Raw genomic sequence first — 11,793 nt, 5'->3', positions numbered from 1 at the left:
CTGTCTTCTATAGCATGTCCCCAGTCTCTCACTGTCTTGTGCGGCATGTCCCCAGTCTCTCACTGTCTCATACAACATGTCCCTAGTCTCTCACTGTCTCATACAACATGTCCCCAGTCTCTCACTGTCTCATACAACATGTCCCCAGTCTCTCACTGTCTCATACAACATGTCCCCAGTCTCTCACTGTCTCATACAACATGTCCCCAGTCTCTCACTGTCTCATGCAACATGTCCCTAGTCTCTCACTGTCTCATACAACATGTCCCCAGTCTCTCACTGTCTCATACAACATGTCCCCAGTCTCTCACTGTCTCATGCAACATGTCCCTAGTCTCTCACTGTCTCATACAACATGTCCCCAGTCTCTCACTGTCTTGTGCGGCATGTCCCCAGTCTCTCACTGTCTTCTATAGCATGTCCCCAGTCTCTCACTGTCTTCTATAGCATGTCCCCAGTCTCTCACTGTCTTCTATAGCATGTCCCCAGTCTCTCACTGTCTTATGCAACATGTCCCCAGTATCTCACTGTCTTATGCAACATGTCCCCAGTATCTCACTGTCTTATGCAACATGTCCCCAGTATCTCACTGTCTTGTACGGCATGTCCCCAGTATCTCACTGTCTTATGCAACATGTCCCCAGTCTCTCACTGTCTCATGCAACATGTCCCCAGTCTCTCACTGTCTTCTATAGCATGTCCCCAGTCTCTCACTGTCTTCTATAGCATGTCCCCAGTATCTCACTGTCTTATGCAACATGTCCCCAGTATCTCACTGTCTTATGCAACATGTCCCCAGTCTCTCACTGTCTTGTACGGCATGTCCCCAGTATCTCACTGTCTTATGCAACATGTCCCCAGTCTCTCACTGTCTTATGCAACATGTCCCCAGTCTCTCACTGTCTTCTATAGCATGTCCCCAGTCTCTCACTGTCTTCTATAGCATGTCCCCAGTCTCTCACTGTCTTCTATAGCATGTCCCCAGTCTCTCACTGTCTTGTGCGGCATGTCCCCAGTCTCTCACTGTCTTATGCAACATGTCCCCAGTCTCTGACTGTCTCATGCAACATGTCCCCAGTCTCTGACTGTCTTGTGCGGCATGTCCCCAGTCTCTCACTGTCTTGTGCGGCATGTCCCCAGTCTCTCACTGTCTCATGCAACATGTCCCCAGTCTCTCACTGTCTCATGCAACATGTCCCCAGTCTCTCACTGTCTTGTGCGGCATGTTCCCAGTCTCTCACTGTCTTGTGCGGCATGTCCCCAGTCTCTCACTGTCTCATGCAACATGTCCCCAGTCTCTCACTGTCTCATACAACATGTCCCCAGTCTCTCACTGTCTCATACAACATGTCCCCAGTCTCTCACTGTCTCATGCAACATGTCCCTAGTCTCTCACTGTCTCATACAACATGTCCCCAGTCTCTCACTGTCTTGTGCGGCATGTCCCCAGTCTCTCACTGTCTTCTATAGCATGTCCCCAGTCTCTCACTGTCTTCTATAGCATGTCCCCAGTCTCTCACTGTCTTCTATAGCATGTCCCCAGTCTCTCACTGTCTTCTATAGCATGTCCCCAGTCTCTCACTGTCTTGTGCGGCATGTCCCCAGTATCTCACTGTCTTATGCAACATGTCCCCAGTATCTCACTGTCTTATGCAACATGTCCCCAGTCTCTCACTGTCTTGTACGGCATGTCCCCAGTATCTCACTGTCTTATGCAACATGTCCCCAGTCTCTCACTGTCTCATGCAACATGTCCCCAGTCTCTCACTGTCTTCTATAGCATGTCCCCAGTCTCTCACTGTCTTCTATAGCATGTCCCCAGTCTCTCACTGTCTTGTGCGGCATGTCCCCAGTCTCTCACTGTCTTGTGCGGCATGTCCCCAGTCTCTCACTGTCTTGTGCGGCATGTCCCCAGTCTCTCATTGTCTTATGCAACATGTCCCCAGTCTCTCACTGTCTCATGCAACATGTCCCCAGTCTCTGACTGTCTTGTGCGGCATGTCCCCAGTCTCTGACTGTCTTGTGCGGCATGTTCCCAGTCTCTCACTGTCTTGTGCGGCATGTCCCCAGTCTCTCACTGTCTCATGCAACATGTCCCCAGTCTCTCACTGTCTCATGCAACATGTCCCCAGTCTCTCACTGTCTTGTGCGGCATGTTCCCAGTCTCTCACTGTCTTGTGCGGCATGTTCCCAGTCTCTCACTGTCTTGTGCGGCATGTTCCCAGTCTCTCACTGTCTTATGCGGCATGTTCCCAGTCTCTCACTGTCTTGTGCGGCATGTCCCCAGTCTCTCACTGTCTTGTGCGGCATGTCCCCAGTCTCTCACTGTCTTGTGTGGCATGTCCCCAGTCTCTCATTGTCTTGTGCGGCATGTCCCCCGTCTCTCATTGTCTTGTGCGGCATGTCCCCAGTCTCTCACTGTCTTCTATGATAGTTTCTCGCTGTATTCTTCAGCATGTCCTCAGTCTCTCACTGCCTTCTATGATAAATCCCCAGTCTCTGTGGCTTCTGCAGCATGTCCCCAGTCTCTCAATGTCTTCTGTCACAGACATAGACGGAGACGTGCCACGGAAGACAGTGAGAGACTGGGGACATGCTGCACAAGACAGTGAGAGACTGAGGACATGCTGCACAAGACAGTGAGAGACTGGGGACATGCTGCACAAGACAGTGAGAGACTGGGGACATCCTGAATAAGACAGTGAGAGCCCGGGGATATGTTGCAGAAGACAGTGAGAGACTTGGGACATGCCGCAGAAGACAGCGTGAGAGACTGGGGACATGCCGCAGAAGACAGTGAGACTGGGGACGTGCCGCAGAAGACAGTGAGAGACTGGGGACGTGCCGCAGAAGACAGTAAGAGACTGGGGACGTGCCGCAGAAGACAGTGATAGACTGAGGATGTGCCGCAGAAGACAGTGAGAGACTGGGAACGTGCCGCAGACGACTGTGAGAGACTGGGGACATGCCGCAGAAGATGGTGAGAGACTGGGGACGTGCCGCAGAAGACGGTGAGAGACTGGGGACGTGCCGCAGAAGACGGTGAGAGACTGGGGACGTGCCGCAGAAGACGGTGAGAGACTGGGGACGTGCCGCAGAAGACGGTGAGAGACTGGGGACGTGCCGCAGAAGACGGTGAGAGACTGGGGACGTGCCACAGAAGACGGCGAGAGACTGGGGACGTGCCACAGAAGACAGTGAGAGACTGGGGACGTGCCACAGAAGACAGTGAGAGACTAGGGACATGCTGCACAAGACAGCGAGAGACTGGGGACATGCTGCACAAGACAGCGAGAGACTGGGGACATGCTGCAGAAGACAACGAGAGACTGGGGACATGCTGCAGAAGACACAGAGACTGGGGACACGCCGTAGAAGACACAGAGACTAGGGACACGCCGCAGAAGACACAGAGACTGGGGACACGCCGCAGAAGACACAGAGAATGGGGACACGCCGCAGAAGACACAGAGACTGGGGACACGCCGCAGAAGACACAGAGACTGGGGACACGCCCAGAAGACACAGAGACTGGGGACACGCCCAGAAGACACAGAGACTGGGGACATGCTGCAGAAGACACAGAGACTGGGGACACGCCGCAGAAGACACAGAGACTGGGGACACGCCGCAGAAGACACAGAGACTGGGGACACGCCGCAGAAGACACAGAGACTGGGGACACGCCGCAGAAGACAGTGAGAGACTGGGGACACGCCGCAGAAGACACATAGACTAGGGACACGCCGCAATAGACACAGAGACTGGGGACACGCCGCAGAAGACACAGAGACTGGGGACACGCCGCAGAAGACACAGAGACTGGGGACACGCCGCAGAAGATACAGAGACTAGGGACACGCCGCAATAGACACAGAGACTGGGGACACGCCGCAGAAGACAGTGAGAGACTGGGGACATGCCGCAGAAGACACAGAGACTGGGGACATGCCGCATGAGTCTAGCAGAAACCATTGCCATTACAACTCTACATAGGAATACTCTCGTATTCTCACACTCCACTCATTGGGCTCCAGGGATTGGAGACATCACAGGGAACGCAGTACAGCAATGGACAGACAGACGTCTCTCGCCTCGTTTAACGCCCGCTGTATGCTGTAGATGAGACAATTTTTCACCCAATGTGACAAAGATTAGAACAACGTTCATAACAACTGTGTGCAAAAACTGTCAGAAAATAGCCAAATTTATCTTTAGAAAACACAGACTGAAAAGACAAGTAAAATAAAAAAAATGGAAAAACAGCAGCACACAAATAACAACCAAATATAAAATAAAAATAAAAATAAACCAACTAATCTCCTCTAAAAAAAATCCCCAAATCCCGCACCCTTCAATACGATCGTTTGTGTTACCCAAATTATCCAATTTGACAATTTGCTTACAAAGTTTCCAAATACGGCAACATTTCCTTTACAGTGATGTTGGTTGGCAGTGATATATTGTAGCAAAATTCCTTCCCCCCCCCCCTCCAAATCGCACCTCTCATCCCTTAACACAACAAGGTAGAAAACCGTCCGGGGACGGCCGACCACGCACGGCGCGTTTCGCAGGGAACCTTCCCGCCCGCTGCTCATTCAGCCGTTCTTTTGTTTTGCGACACAAAAGCCAAACAAAGGAAGAAGAAAGGGGAAAAAAACAAAAAAAAAACGTTTTATTTATTCATCAGACGTCTGCGTCGTGTGAGATAAGGGGTTGTAATTAGCGCCCCCGGCCTCTCGGAGATCAATGATGCTCCAGAAATAGCGTGGAGCCCTCCGCTCTCACCCAGGTGCTCCTGACCTATCCAACCAATTAGGCGGCAATTAAACGAGGCGCCCGGACGCCTGGCTGGCTGTCCTATTTATCGGCCTCGCTGCGGCTGATATTTATCTTGCTAAATCATTTTTTATTTAAATAAATATTTGTTAAATGTTTAGATGAGGAACCAAGATGGCTTGGATGAAGAAAAAGAGTCCGACAATCAGCGCTTCTTCCATAAAGAGAGTTCTTCTCCTTAAAGAGAACCAGTCACAGCTGTGCCCATACAGAAGTCTATATATGCATCCTATATATATATATATATATATATATATATATATATATACACACACACAGAGAACCCATGTGAATGAGCCCTTAATTTAATTTATTTTAATAATTGTTTTACATTTTTTACATTAGGTAGGCACACAGGGTGATTAGGGTGTGCCCAGGCACATCCGGCGCACCCAGTGCGCACGTCTATGGTAGCACTAGCAAATCAGACACAGCTTGCCCCATTTCCTGGCTGGAGGACATCCAGCATCATCTAGATCAGGGACTACACGTCCCCATGAGGCATTGTAAACCTCTGACGTTCACAGACATGACTAGGCATGATGGGAATTGTAGTTCCTGAACAACAGGAGGGCCATAGTTTGGAGACCCCCTGATCTTGATATTTCCTCCCCAGATTGACTGTCCATGGCCCGCCCCTTTTCATTCATTGGATTTCAGTTATTTCAATCATGGAGGCTCAGCATCACATGTGGGTGTTACCTATGAAAATACAGCCCTCCTAGGAGCTCCCACTTCTCCAGAGTGACTCCCACCCGTGAAGACATTTTGATATTTTTTTTTATAGCTCCTCCCCAAGAGCACACCCGCAGCTTGCATTAGGGCTGAAGGCTATTGAGAGGAGTACTGAGGCGATGGGTGCTGTGATATCTTCAGGAAGCTACGTACACCCCCCCTGCTGACCCTTCCTCAGCTTTAAGCCGATCGTACACATGCAAACCTCATTATGGGCTTGGCCCCTCAATTCCAGTGAAGGGAACCCTTAAGGCATCAGCATACCAAGACATTTTTGGACAATTTTATGCTCCCAACTTTGTGAGAACAGTTTGGGGACGGCCCCTTCCTGTTCCAACATGACTGCGCACCAGTGCACAAAGCAAGGCCCATAAAGACACGGATGAGCGAGTTTGGGGTGGAGGAACTTGACTGGCCTGTACAGAGTCCTGGGCTCAACCTGATAGAACACCTTTCGAATGAATTAGAACCAAGACTGCAAACCAGGCCCTCTCCACTCCGCTCCACTCTCTTTTGTGATTTCTTTCTCTCACCTCTCATCACCTCCTTTCTCCTCTACGCCCCTCCCACTTTTCTCTACTTTGCCATCTCCTCCCCTTCTCATCTGCCCTCTCCACATGCCTTTTTCTCTTTCTCTTTCTTTCCTCCAACTCCTCTCTTTCCCTCTTCCTCTCTCCTCTTTAACTTTCTCCTCTCTTTCCCTCTCCTTTTCTATCTTTCATCTTCTTTGCTCCATTATCTCCGATCTTCTCCATTCATCTGTCCTCTCCTCTTTTCTACGGTCCTCTGTCTTCTCTCTGTTCTTCTTTCCTCCAACCCCTCTATTTTCCTCTCTCCCCTCTTCCCCTCTCGCCTTTCTCTTCTTCTCTCCTCCTCCATTCTCCTCTCTCCTTCTCCATTCTTCCCTCTTCCCCTCGATTCTCCTCTCTCCCCTCTTCCCCTCTCTCCTTTCTCTTCCCCTCTCCTCCACCCTTCTCCTCTCCTCTCTCCTCCTCCATTCTCCTCTCTCCCCCTCTCCTCTCTCCTCTACTCTACTCCTCTCTCCTCTCCTCTACAGCTCTCTACTCCTTTCTCCTCTACTCCTCTCTCCTCTCTCTCCTTCTCCTCACTCCTCTTCCATTCTCCTCTCCTCCTCTCTCTTCTTTTCTCCCCCTCTCCTCTACTCCTCTCTCCTCTCCTCTACACCTCTCTACTCCTCTCTGCTCTCTCCTCTACACCTCTCTCTTTTGTCTCTCTCCTCCTCCATTCTCCTCTCTCCTCCCCTCCTCTCCTCCTCTCTCTTCTTTCCTCCCCCTCTCCTCTCTCCTCTCCTCCTCCTCTCTCCTTCTCCAGGCCCTCTCGTCCAACATCAGTGCCTGACCTCACAAATGAGCTTCTGGAAGAATGGTCAAACATTCCCATAGACACCCTCCTAAACCTCGTGGACGGCCCTCCCAGAAGAGTTGAAGCTGTTATAGCTGCAAAGCGCGGAGCCAACTCCATACTGAACCCCCACGGACTAAGACCGGGATGCCATTAAAGTTCATGTGTGTGTAAAGGCAGGCGTCCCAATACTTTAGGTAATATAGTGTATTTTCAAGGGCTTGTGCTCATGTAGTTTGGTAAATCTAAAGGAGATTGTGCAGAAGTTGTACAATCACATATAATATGTATGAACAGGTTCAGTTGGGGTGTGTGAGAGCCATACACACACACACACAAGGTCTGGAACTCCCCAAAGCCACTTGAACCATTACAAGAAACGGTAGGAGTACAACACCTGAAAATTAGACTTTGAAGAACTTTTTTTCCATAAATGTATGCTCCATTTAAAAAAAAAACCTGTAGCCAACATGTTTCAGGGGCTCATCAGCGCTTTGTCAGGGCTAAAAATATTTGTGAAAGCTAAAAATGGACTCTGGGGGTTTGGAGGACACTGGATAAAGGGATGTTCTTCTCAGGCATGCTTCATGCCAGCTGGTTGGTGGCAGGGCTGGACTGGGACAGAAATTTGGCCCTGGACTTCATCCAGACCGGCCCACTTACATTTTGAGTGTCCCATCAGCACTCCCTTACATCAGAGTGTCCCATCACCAGCCCCCTTACATCAGAGTGTCCCATCAGCAGCCCCCTTACATCAGAGTGTCCCATCAGCAGCCCCCTTACATCAGAGTGTCCCATCAGCAGCCCCCTTACATCAGAGTGTCCCATCAGCAGCCCCCGTACATCAGAGTGTCCCATCAGCAGCCCCCTTACATCAGAGTGTCCCATCAGCACCCCTTACATCAGAGTGTCCCATCAGCACCCCTTACATCAGAGTGTCCCATCAGCAACTCCTTACATCAGAGTGTCCCATGAGCAGCCCCCTTACATCAGAGTGTCCCATCACCAGCCCCCTTACATCAGAGTGTCCCATCAGCAGCCCCCTTACATCAGAGTGTCCCATCAGCACCCCTTACATCAGAGTGTCCCATCACCAGCCCCCTTACATCAGAGTGTCCCATCAGCAGCCCCCTTACATCAGAGTGTCCCATCAGCACCCCTTACATCAGAGTGTCCCATCAGCACCCCTTACATCAGAGTGTCCCATCAGCAACTCCTTACATCAGAGTGTCCCATGAGCAGCCCCCTTACATCAGAGTGTCCCATCACCAGCCCCCTTACATCAGAGTGTCCCATCACCAGCCCCCTTACATCAGAGTGTCCCATCAGCACCCCTTACATCAGAGTGTCCCATCAGCACCCCTTACATCAGAGTGTCCCATCAGCACCCCTTACATCAGAGTGTCCCATCAGCACCCCTTACATCAGAGTGTCCCATCAGCACCCCCCTTACATCAGAGTGTCCCATCAGCACCCCTTACATCAGAGTGTCCCATCAGCAGCCCCCTTACATCAGAGTGTCCCATGAGAAGCCCCCTTACATCAGAGTGGCCCATCACCAGCCCCCTTACATCAGAGTGGCCCATCACCACCCCCTTACATCAGAGTGTCCCATCACCAGCCCCCTTTCAACAGAGTGTCCCATCAGCACCCCCTTACATCAGAGTGTCCCATCAGCACCCCCTTACATCAGAGTGGCCCATCACCACCCCCTTACATCAGAGTGTCCCATCACCAGCCCCCTTACATCAGAGTGTCCCATCACCAGCCCCCTTACATCAGAGTGTCCCATCAGCACCCCCTTACATCAGAGTGTCCCATCAGCACCCCCTTACATCAGAGTGTCCCATCAGCACCCCTTACATCAGAGTGTCCCATCAGCACCCCTTACATCAGAGTGTCCCATGAGCAGCCCCCTTACATCAGAGTGTCCCATCACCAGCCCCCTTACATCAGAGTGTCCCATCACCAGCCCCCTTACATCAGAGTGTCCCATCACCAGCCCCTTACATCAGAGTGTCCCATCAGCACCCCCTTACATCAGAGTGGCCCATGACCAGCCCCCTTACATCAGAGTGGCCCACTGAGCCATCAGCCCACCGGGAAACTCCTGGTAGTCCCAATGGCCAGTACATGCCTAGTTGGTGGAACCATTATGGTCGCTGCTCTGCACTCTGTCTCACAATCCTTTGTCTTATTGACTGTGGATCTTGAGCACGATCGTCCATGAGGTACAGAGGGTGCGGAGTGGAGAGGGCCTGGTTTGCAGTCGGTTCTAATTCATTCGAAAGGTGTTCTATGAGGTTAAGCCCAGGACTCTGTGCAAGCCAGTCAAGGGGCGTAGAGGAGAAAGGAGGTGATGAAAGGTGAGAGCAGAAAATCAGAAAAGAGAGTGGAGCACAGGAGATGAAGCAAGGGAGAAGATGAGGAGAGGAGAGGAGAGGACAAGGAGAGGAGAAGACAGTGGAGGAGAGCAAAGAAGCAGACAAGTGGACAGGAAGGAAGGGAGGAGTAGAGAGGAGGGAGGAAAGAGGAAGGGAAAGAGGAGAGGAGGACAGGATAGAAGAGAGGAGGACAGGAGAGAGGAGAGGAGGACAGGAGAGAGGGAATAAGTAGAAAGGATAGGATGAAAGTAGGGGAGAGGAAAGGAAAAAAAAGGAAAGGAAAGGAGAAGATAAAGAGAAAAGAAAGAAAGGAAAACAAGGCATTGAGTAAATGGAAGTTTTACGTTTGCCCGGAGCTCTTCCTTAAGTGCAGTGGCTGGAGAGAAGTAGAACTTGTAGAAGACTTTTTCTGACTGCCTCCCACGGCAGAGAAACCTTTTTCAGAGCGCTCGAAAAAAAAAAAAGGGATCTGCTTTTTTTTTTTATTCTTAGCTAAGAAATCCATCTCCTGCCATGGCCGGTAGAAGGCGAGCAGTGAAGGGGTTTAGTGTAATAACATCTGTGTTTTAAATCTTTGTGAATATGTTAAGCTGACAGCGAGTCTCCGAGGGGTTCTGATCATTAATTCTCTATGCATAAAATTAAAACCTGGAACGCATTTTTTAAAATCCGTTTCTAATCATCCCGGAAAACTTTCCCGCGTAGCAAACTATTGTGCTGCTATAATATATTTTTGGAGGAGAATGTTCAGACTATTAAGGAGTCGGAGGCCCCCTGCCTTTGTGCTTTTTAATTTCGACATTAAGCGGGAGGAAGATATTTTCCTTTTTTTTTTCGGGGACATTGTACCATTTAATAGAACAAGCAGGATGTGTCTTGGCTATAAATATATTTCAAAATTGCGCACTGGATTAACTCCTCCACTCGTGTCAGTCGGGGGAAAGGAGGTTTATTCTGGGTTGGCGGCACGGCTACAGAATGCCATTAAATGAGGGTATCTGGAGCTTGCCAGTTGGGTAAAAGGGGGAGGGGGCGCCATTTTTGTTTCCATACATGGGGTCTTCGACACAACAAAACCACTTGAACCATTGCGTTCGCTACACGACTTTCCTTTCCGATAATCCTCCATGTTCAGGAAGATGGATCAATATCTGGATCTCTTATGGTGCATCTGTAAACATAGGACATTAACCCAACCCCCCCTCTTAGGTCTTCTTTCCTCCAACTCCTCTCTTTCCCTCTTCCTCTCTCCTCTTTAACTTTCTCCTCTCTTTCCCTCTCCTTTTCTATCTGCCATCTTCTTTGCTCCATTATCTCCGGTCTTCTCCATTCATCTGTCCTCTCCTCTTTTCTACGGTCCTCTGTCTTCTTCTCTCTGTTCTTCTTTCCTCCAGCCCCTCTATTCTCCTCTCTGTCTTCTTCCCCTCTCTCCTTTCTCGTCTTCTCTCCTCCTCCATTCTCCTTTCTCCTTCTCCATTCTCCCCTCTTCCCCTTGATTCTCCTCTCTGCCCTCTTCCCCTCTCTCCTTTCTCTTCCCCTCTCCTCCTCCATTCTCCTCTCCTCCTCCATTCTCCTCTCTCCTTCATTCTCCTCTCTCCTCCTCCATTCTCCTCTCTCCCCCTCTCCTCTACTCCTCTCCTCTCTCCTCTCCTCTACAGCTCTCTACTCCTCTCTCTCCTCTTTCCTTCTCCTCACTCCTCTTCCATTCTCCTCTCCTCCTCTCTCTTTTTTTCTCCCCCTCTCCTCTCTCCTCTACTCCTCTCTCCTTCCTCTACACCTCTCTGCTCTCTTCTCTCCTCCTCTCTATCCTCTCTCTTTCGTCTCTCTCCTCCTCCATTCTCCTCTCTCCTCCTCTCCTCCTCTCTCTTCTTTCCTCCCTCTCTCCTCTCCTCCTCCTCTCTCCTTCTCCTCACTCCTCTTTCATTCTCCTCTCCTCCTCTCTCTTATTTCCCCCCCCTCTCCTCTATATGCTCCTCTACTCCTCTCTCCTCTCCTCTACACCTCTCTACTCTTTTCTCCTCTCCTCTACACCTCTCTCTCCTCCTCTTTCTCCTTTCTCTTGCTTCTTCCGCTTTCCTCTCTCCTCTCCCCGCTTTCGTCTGTAGCAAGGTCTTTTACCTCTTTTGGTCTATCGAGAAACTCCAAGGCCAAAGATAGCTGACATCCTTCAATATGTGGTGGGTTGTGAGGCATAGTGGTTGCAAAGATGGTAAAAGTCATTGGGGTGCCAGACAATTCTTGGATGTAAAAGAGGTTTTATTTCTTTTGACAGTCCTTTTCATATATTTTGGGGGGGAAAAAGGGTTGGGGCCAGGACACCCTTAGACAGTTGCAAACTCAATTGGCAGACTCCAATAGGAGAACAGCCAGGCAGGGAAAGACCCCATCAGGAACCCACATCTGCACATGCCGTCTCCTATGGTGACAGTCCTTTACCAGTTCCTAATACAAACGTAACAGTTCTTTCAGCTCC

This window comes from Lithobates pipiens, unplaced genomic scaffold (assembly GCF_037356315.1).
Source record: "Lithobates pipiens isolate NorthernLeopardFrog02 unplaced genomic scaffold, aLitPip1_a1.2 Scaffold_28, whole genome shotgun sequence".
Taxonomy (NCBI): Eukaryota; Metazoa; Chordata; class Amphibia; order Anura; family Ranidae; genus Lithobates; species Lithobates pipiens.
The sequence above is the reverse complement of the archived record's forward strand: the minus strand, read 5'-3'. Positions refer to the sequence as shown.